The sequence below is a fragment of the Passer montanus genome, unplaced genomic scaffold (genome assembly GCF_014805655.1).
Source record: "Passer montanus isolate IOZ18808 unplaced genomic scaffold, ASM1480565v1 scaffold15, whole genome shotgun sequence".
In the NCBI taxonomy this organism is placed as follows: domain Eukaryota; kingdom Metazoa; phylum Chordata; class Aves; order Passeriformes; family Passeridae; genus Passer; species Passer montanus.
Window position 1 is genome coordinate 14,133,980 of NW_024362051.1, and position 7,549 is coordinate 14,141,528.

Here is a 7,549-nt window from a genome sequence, read left to right on the forward strand (position 1 = left end):
TATATTAGGGATTTTCTTTCCACCGAGCCATGTCACACTCAAGTCCCACCATTGCTTTATGGCCTGTCCCACTCTGCGAGGAGCAGACCTGCTGCTGTCTGTCTGTCCCTGTGTCTGTCCGTGTGTCCCAGGCAGGGCCTTGCTCACACTGGGGTCACCGGGGCAATGCTTGGCAAGGCTCTGCAGTGCCATGGCTGTGGGCACAGCAGCACTGACAGGCTCCTGCAGTGGGTGATATACTGCCCTTCGGTTCCTGGTGATGGCATCCAGACCTCCCAACCTTTCATAATCCACAAATGGAAAAGTGGCACTTAAAATGAATTTATTCAGGTGGGAGCGCTGTAAAACATGAAAATAAGGCTTTTGACTTGCTGCACCTACACTCGAGTGTCAATGAAAAGCTTTTTATTTGGTTTTAGAGCCAGACTTGCAGAAGTCAGTGTGCCTTGTGGTCTGGCCCTGTGTGTTACGGGAGCCAGACTGGAACAGGGCATGGACAGCGAGGAAGGGATTGGGAGCGAAGCTGCCCAGTGAAGGACCAGCAAACCTTTGAGCATCTTGGAGGGCAGAGTTTGCCTGGGGAAGGTTGAAAATGGGAGGGGAGAGATGAGCGAGACAAAAGCCCAAACGAGATTCCTTTGGGATCAATAAGCCAGTCTTTACTCGCATGCCATAGTTTATGTCCTGCTTTCTGCAGTGGGATCTCCTGGTGCTCCCTGCTGGGCAGCACGGGAGCAAATCCTGCCCCTCTGTTCAGCCCCGGGGGCTGTGAGGGAGCAGGGAATGGTGGTGGAGGAGCAGCAGCGAGCAGGCGCCGCTCGCCTTTGGCCACTTCTTTGATTTGCCACTGTCCTCAAACACAAGGTCATTTACAGCCTGCCGGGGCTGCCAGACGAGGAAGTTACCTTGCGAAGGAAGGAACCAGCCCATGCTGTCTAAATATTGTCAATTGTGTGCTGAATGGAGGCCACAGCCTGAGGAACCTCAATAGTAGCTCTTTGTGTCCCCGGCTGCCTCCTGCCAGAGCACTTTCCATAATTAGGAGTAAAACATATTTACATTCCTGCCGTGCTCGGTGCCGGCACACACCTGTACGTGTGTGGGTGTTCATGGATGGGGTGCAAGCATTTATATTCCTGTGCTTTTGGTGTGAGCATTCCTGCCTGGAGTCGTGGGAATGGCGCAGCAGCCGATGGAGGTAACTGGGATGTGTGGGACAGTCAGGGGTTGTAGTGGTGAGAGGAGAAGAAATCCAACGGATTCCCCCCGTGCCAAGCAGGAGCATAATCCCCATATAGAGAGATACTGTATTTTGTCTGAATCGCAAGGTCTGGCCTGAATGCTCCCTTTTAAAATTCATTGACGTTTGCATGGAAACCAGAAAAATGGGCTTAAGTCAAGAATGCAATAACCTCACTCAAAACTGCTCTCCATGGCAGGCGCTCATCCGCTTCCAGCCGTTCTGCTCGCGGGAAGACAAATGGAGGGGTGCAATCCTGGGCATGGCTGCATGGGAGCGGGCTCAGAACACACTGGGAGATGCACAACAGCTTTTCCAGGCACGTTTCTCCCCCTCCCTGCACGATAAATCGCAGCCAGACATTGATTAGTTCAGTTTGGGGGGGAAAAAAGAGTTGTGCAGGACAACTGGATACTTGAGCAGAGATTCCTGAGCCGAGGCCAAGGGAGAGCAGGGGGTCACGTGGCGCTGGCACCACGCCTGCTTCCAGCTGCTGGGGTTCATTAGGAGACAGCCAAAACACATTAATTAGTCTTCTAACATAACTGTCCTGTGCAGGCAGTGCTGTGGCTTCCACAGGGGCAGAGGAGATGGTCTGTGCGTTGTGAGAGTGGTGGAACCTCCGTGTCAACCCCTGCCTGAGGCTTCCAGCAGACCCCTGGGTGGTGGGATCATGCTGGGGAGACCAGGGCGGAGGAGGCAGCCTGCTTTAGGTTTGGGCTGTCCCAAAGTTCAGTGTGCCTTCAGAGCCAGGTTCTGTGCAGGAGGTTTCAGCCAGGTGGGGATTGGTGTCCTCTCCCGAGAACAGGTGACAGGACAGAAAGAAATGGCCTCAAGTTGCAGCAGGGGAGGTTTGGGTTGGACATTGGGGGAAATTTCTTCCCTGAAAGAAGAGTGGAGTCCCCATCCCCAGAGGGATTTAACAGCCGTGTGCATGTGGCACTTGGGGACATGGGTTAGAGGTGGCATTGGCAGTGCTGGGGAACACTCGGACTCGATGACCTTAGAGGGCTTTTCCAACCTGAAGAATTCTGTGATTTCTTCCATGATTTTATTTCCATATGAAGCCTCCTCTGACAGATGTCCCCAGGAGTGATTTCAGACAAGCACCCTGAAATGGCTACATTGGTGCTCCTCTTGCAGGGCAGTCAGAAGAGACACCCACAAACGTACCCAGGTAATTCCTGCTCCTGTTGCAAAACCACATGTAAAAATTCTGCAGAAATCCAAGGAAAAAGTCGTGCTCAGTCTAATCATGAGTTTACCTTTCCTCCAGAAGCTTTCTGAGCTTTCAGGCTCTTAATGGAAAGACCAGTGCTCACACTTGGAGGGCAGGCTGGAAAGTTTGCGTGGGCCTGTGTGTGTGCCAGGGAGTCAATTTTTGTCCGTCAGAATCCTCTTTCCATTATGCTTTTGTCAGACTTTGCCTCTGTAAAGGGAAATTTGGACTTTCCATGTCAAAGCCCTCTGCAAATGTTACCCAAGACCTCTCATCAGCGCTGTAGTTTGTACAGGAGCACATCCCAGTGCTTGCCCAGGAGTGGGGAAGGCAGTTCTAACACGCCTGCCCTTTGAGGGAAATGTCTGTTATTTGGGATTTTTCATTCTTTCCTCCCTCAGCGTTCAGCATTTCGGATGCAGGCTCATGCTCCTGCTCTCTTTAACAGTCTGTTTTTCCTCTAACCACTTCCAGCTCCAAAACCTCTCCACATCTTCTCAATGTAAATACACTTCACTTGCCCAGCGCAGGCTGGGGAGACAGTGGTGACCTTCAGCTGGGAGCAAAGCATTTCAGTTTGACCTACTTTGCTGCAGAGTGGGTTTGGCCGTGGCAGGGCAGCTCTCTGCTCCCTGCCCTCCTCTTGGGGAAGGTCCTTGGGGACATGTCCTGTGTGAGTGGGACAGCAGGGCTTAAGGAGATGGAAGCTTCAGGCCCTGAGCTGAGGGGATGTTTGGGTTGCTGGGTTTCTCCCTAGAGCCAGCTTTTATATTTGCAGCTTCAGATGTTTGATTGTGCCTTTGAAACATCTGCCACAGGTCAGTAACACAAAATGCCCATCACAAAATACTTGTTTTTCATTCACTGCCCCTTTTTTTTTCTCTTTGCTTGCTTTCCTCACGGCTGGTTGTGTGAAGGGAGAAGCTGCAGGAGGAGCCAGGCTGCTGTGCCTCTTCCCAAGGCTCCTTGGCTGCACCAAGAAAAGCCATGGTTGCTTTGTCAGGTCTCCCTTGTGCTCTGTAAGAATTTCTGGGCAATGCCAGTGCAGCTGTGGCTTTGCCTGGGTGGCACAGGTTGCCCAGAGAAGCTGTGGCTGCCCCATCCCTGGAGTAACCTGGGCTAGTGGAAGGTGTCCTGCTCACTAGGATTACTCAGCTCTTTAGAGTTTGCCATTTTCTGCAGTACTGGTTTCTCAGGATGACTGTGGGGTGGCCCCTCTGGAAGGACAATTGTCTTTTGTTAGGGGACATGTGTCTTTAAAACCAAGTTCTCTCCTTATCTCAAGCTTAAAGTGCAAAATTCCCAGGTTGGAAGCAAGTTAAAATTTCCTGTTCCAGCTGCATCTGCATTCAGTCTTGGAAGCAGATACTTGGCTGCAATTCTAAAAAAAAAAAAAAAAAAAAGAATATGAATTGATATTGCAGGTAAGAAGGAGCAACTGAGGAAAATATCCTTTCAGAAGCACTTCAAGCAGTTTTCAGGATAATTTTCACTTATTTCCGAATAATTCCTACCACTGCTCACCCAATAAAAATAACAAACCCAAACTCAACCCCACGTCCCTGCTGATAAACACCATGGACTTGCTCGTAGCTTATCTAATGCCTGAACATCTGTTTCTCCCTAGCTGAGAGGTTCCCTTGGATGAGTTAATGCAATTCCCTATGCAAAGGTTAAACAAAGTTGAGAGGCTCCAAGCAGTGGCTTTGTGCCACGGGGCCTGTGCTGCACAAACAGCTCCGCTGTGAAATGTCCCATCCTGGCTCAGGAAGAAGCTCAGGAGGGGAAAAGAGCGACCCAGCCTCAGCCTGGGCTGCAGCAGGGCTGGACTCCATGGTCTGAGAGGGCTTTTCCAGCCTCAGTGAGCCTGGCATTCTGAGTTTCTAGATGTGGAAAGGGTGCTTGGAGTGTGCACTCTCCCTGGGTGTGAAGAGCTGCTGCTGGGCACTCTCCCTGGGTGTGAAGAGCTGCTGCTGGGGCTGAGCTCTGCACCTGCTTCCCCCTGCCTGGGCTGTGCCCTCAGCTCCCCATGGGATGGGCTTGGGAGATGAAGGCCTGCTCTTAGTGGTTGGTGTGCACAGGATTATTTAAATTTTTGATCATTTAATAGGATTATTCACATTTTGGATTATTTAATACTGTTTTGTCCTGGACAGCAGGACCTTTTATGTCTGGACAGCTGGAGGTGGGGAGGGCTGCAGGGTGATGGCAGCACCGACTCCTGGAGCTGCTGGGCTGGGCTGAGCCCTGGGGGTTGAGTGCCAGAGCTGCTCCAAGTGACACGGACACAGCTCTTCATCCATCCATCCATCCATCTATCCATCCATCCATCCATCTATCCATCCATCCATCCATCTATCCATCCATCCATCCATCTATCCATCCATCCATCCATCTATCCATCCATCCATCCATCTATCCATCCATCCATCCATCTATCCATCCATCCATCCATCTATCCATCCATCCATCCATCTATCCATCCATCCATCCATCTATCCATCCATCCATCCATCTATCCATCCATCCATCCATCTATCCATCCATCCATCCATCTATCCATCCATCCATCCATCTATCCATCCATCCATCCATCTATCCATCCATCCATCCATCTATCCATCCATCCATCCATCTATCCATCCATCCATCCATCTATCCATCCATCCATCCATCTATCCATCCATCCATCCATCTATCCATCCATCCATCCATCTATCCATCCATCCATCCATCTATCCATCCATCCATCCATCTATCCATCCATCCATCCATCTATCCATCCATCCATCCATCTATCCATCCATCCATCCATCTATCCATCCATCCATCCATCTATCCATCCATCCATCCATCTATCCATCCATCCATCCATCTATCCATCCATCCATCCATCTATCCATCCATCCATCCATCTATCCATCCATCCATCCATCTATCCATCCATCCATCCATCTATCCATCCATCCATCCATCTATCCATCCATCCATCCATCTATCCATCCATCCATCCATCTATCCATCCATCCATCCATCTATCCATCCATCCATCCATCTATCCATCCATCCATCCATCTATCCATCCATCCATCCATCTATCCATCCATCCATCCATCTATCCATCCATCCATCCATCTATCCATCCATCCATCCATCTATCCATCCATCCATCCATCTATCCATCCATCCATCCATCTATCCATCCATCCATCCATCTATCCATCCATCCATCCATCTATCCATCCATCCATCCATCTATCCATCCATCCATCCATCTATCCATCCATCCATCCATCTATCCATCCATCCATCCATCTATCCATCCATCCATCCATCTATCCATCCATCCATCCATCTATCCATCCATCCATCCATCATCTATCCATCACCCATCTCAGGGGATGTCACCCAGGCACAGGAATTGTCACACGGCTGTAGCCTGGTGGTGGCACCAGGGTGGTTTGGGATAAGGGACCCCCAGGTGCTGCCCCTCTCCTCCATCCCCCGGCAGGGCAGGCTGGCTGTAAGCACAGCAGGTCCCTGCAGCCCAGGACCCGCCCTGGGGCTGTGCCCGTGCCCAGGAGCTGCTCCCAAGCTCCACATCCACACTTGTACTCCTGTGCCCTTCCCTTGTGTCTCGGCTCTCAGCGCCTCTGGCTGCACATCCTGCGGGGCTGCACTTCACAGCCGAGCAGGAGCATCAAAGAGGAGATCCTGAATAAAGCCCCCACTTTATGACATCTCTTCAAAGTGCCTTTTTAGGAGTTCAAAGGACACGAGGGAAGGAGGGGATCAAAATCAAAGCAAGATTGGGGGAGGGAAATTAAAGCCTCAGAGGAACTTTATGGCAAATTTTCTGTAACACTTTCAATGCCAAAATCACAAGTGTTCCCAGCGCTGACTCTCCCCTGGCCATCAGATCTCCTGTTTACCTGCCCTGGTATCAGGGCAGCCCAGCAGCTCTGGGTAGCTTCAGCCCCACACACAGACACAGGGCACCCACAATTTCACATTTCATTAATTTTTTTTTTTGTAAGAACAAAACTTGCCATTCTGGTCCTTCAGGCCAAGGGGCAGATGCTTGTTCTGAACTGCCTGGAAGTCCTGGGGCTGACAGCAGAGATCACCTTCAATGAAAATCTTCTTTTTTTGCTTTCAGGAAATGCATTTTGCTTTTCTCTTTCTGTCTTCGACTGCAGGACCATCATTTTATCCACGTTTGGGAAATTTCCATTACTGCTGGGGAAAGGGGACTTCTTCTGAGTGAAGACTGGATCTGACTTGAAGCAAGACAAGAGAAGCAAAGCCTCTGTGTGAACATCACAGGTAACATCCAGACTTTGCTTTGCAGGGAAGAAACACAATTCAGTGAGGTATAAAGTGCTTAATATTCGCTTAGCTCCCATAATTTTATCTCTTTCCTGTCTGTTTTTAAACAGAATAGAAGAAAAAAGTGATGTACAAAACAAGGGAAAGAAATCGGGCTGGTTTCAAACCCTTTATAATGCTGGGCTGAGGTGAGCACATCCTGCTGAGGGGAGCACAGTGGGGCAGGGATGAAGCTGGTAAGGACTGAGGTGCACATTAGGCTTTTCCAGGCTGTGTTGCAATTTGGGGAGGATTCAGACTTGTGTCTTTAAATGGAAAGACTGAGAAACAAATTAATTATCTGAGAAGATGAAGTGGTGCTGGTGGAGGGAGGGAAGGCTCAGCTCAGAGGAGCTGTGGACTTTCCTTGGGGCTCCTTGAGCTGTGGCTCCAGTTTGGTGCTCCCATGTTGAAACCATCAGTTAACAGATGCATTTCCTCCACAGGGGGGACTGTTTCTTCATCCCACTGCTTTTCCAGACTCCCCACTGTGTGTTCCTGCAGGAATTCTCCTGCCCAGGTGAGCTCACCTGCACCAAGTGCTTTTCCCACGAGTGCTTTCCAGGACTTGCCCAGAGAATGGCACAAAGCTGCTGCTGAGCTCCCTTCTCATTAATTTATTCTCCTTTTTTCATATACTGAACTACACACCTTGCACTCTGTGCTCTGCTTTAGGTGGGCACCCAAAATAGTCTGGAGTGGTGCAAATATAGAGATAAAAC

At 50.1% G+C, this 7,549-nt stretch overlaps 1 long non-coding RNA gene across 1 annotated transcript; it reads left to right on the plus strand.

Annotated features, from left to right (window-relative positions):
* Window positions 1-6,652: 6,652 nt before the first annotated feature.
* Window positions 6,653-7,304, plus strand: LOC120498438. The gene is made up of 3 exons (XR_005626681.1): window positions 6,653-6,785; window positions 6,899-6,976; window positions 7,274-7,304. It is a non-coding gene; the product is annotated as an uncharacterized LOC120498438 (long non-coding RNA).
* The last annotated feature ends 245 nt before the right edge of the window (window positions 7,305-7,549 follow it).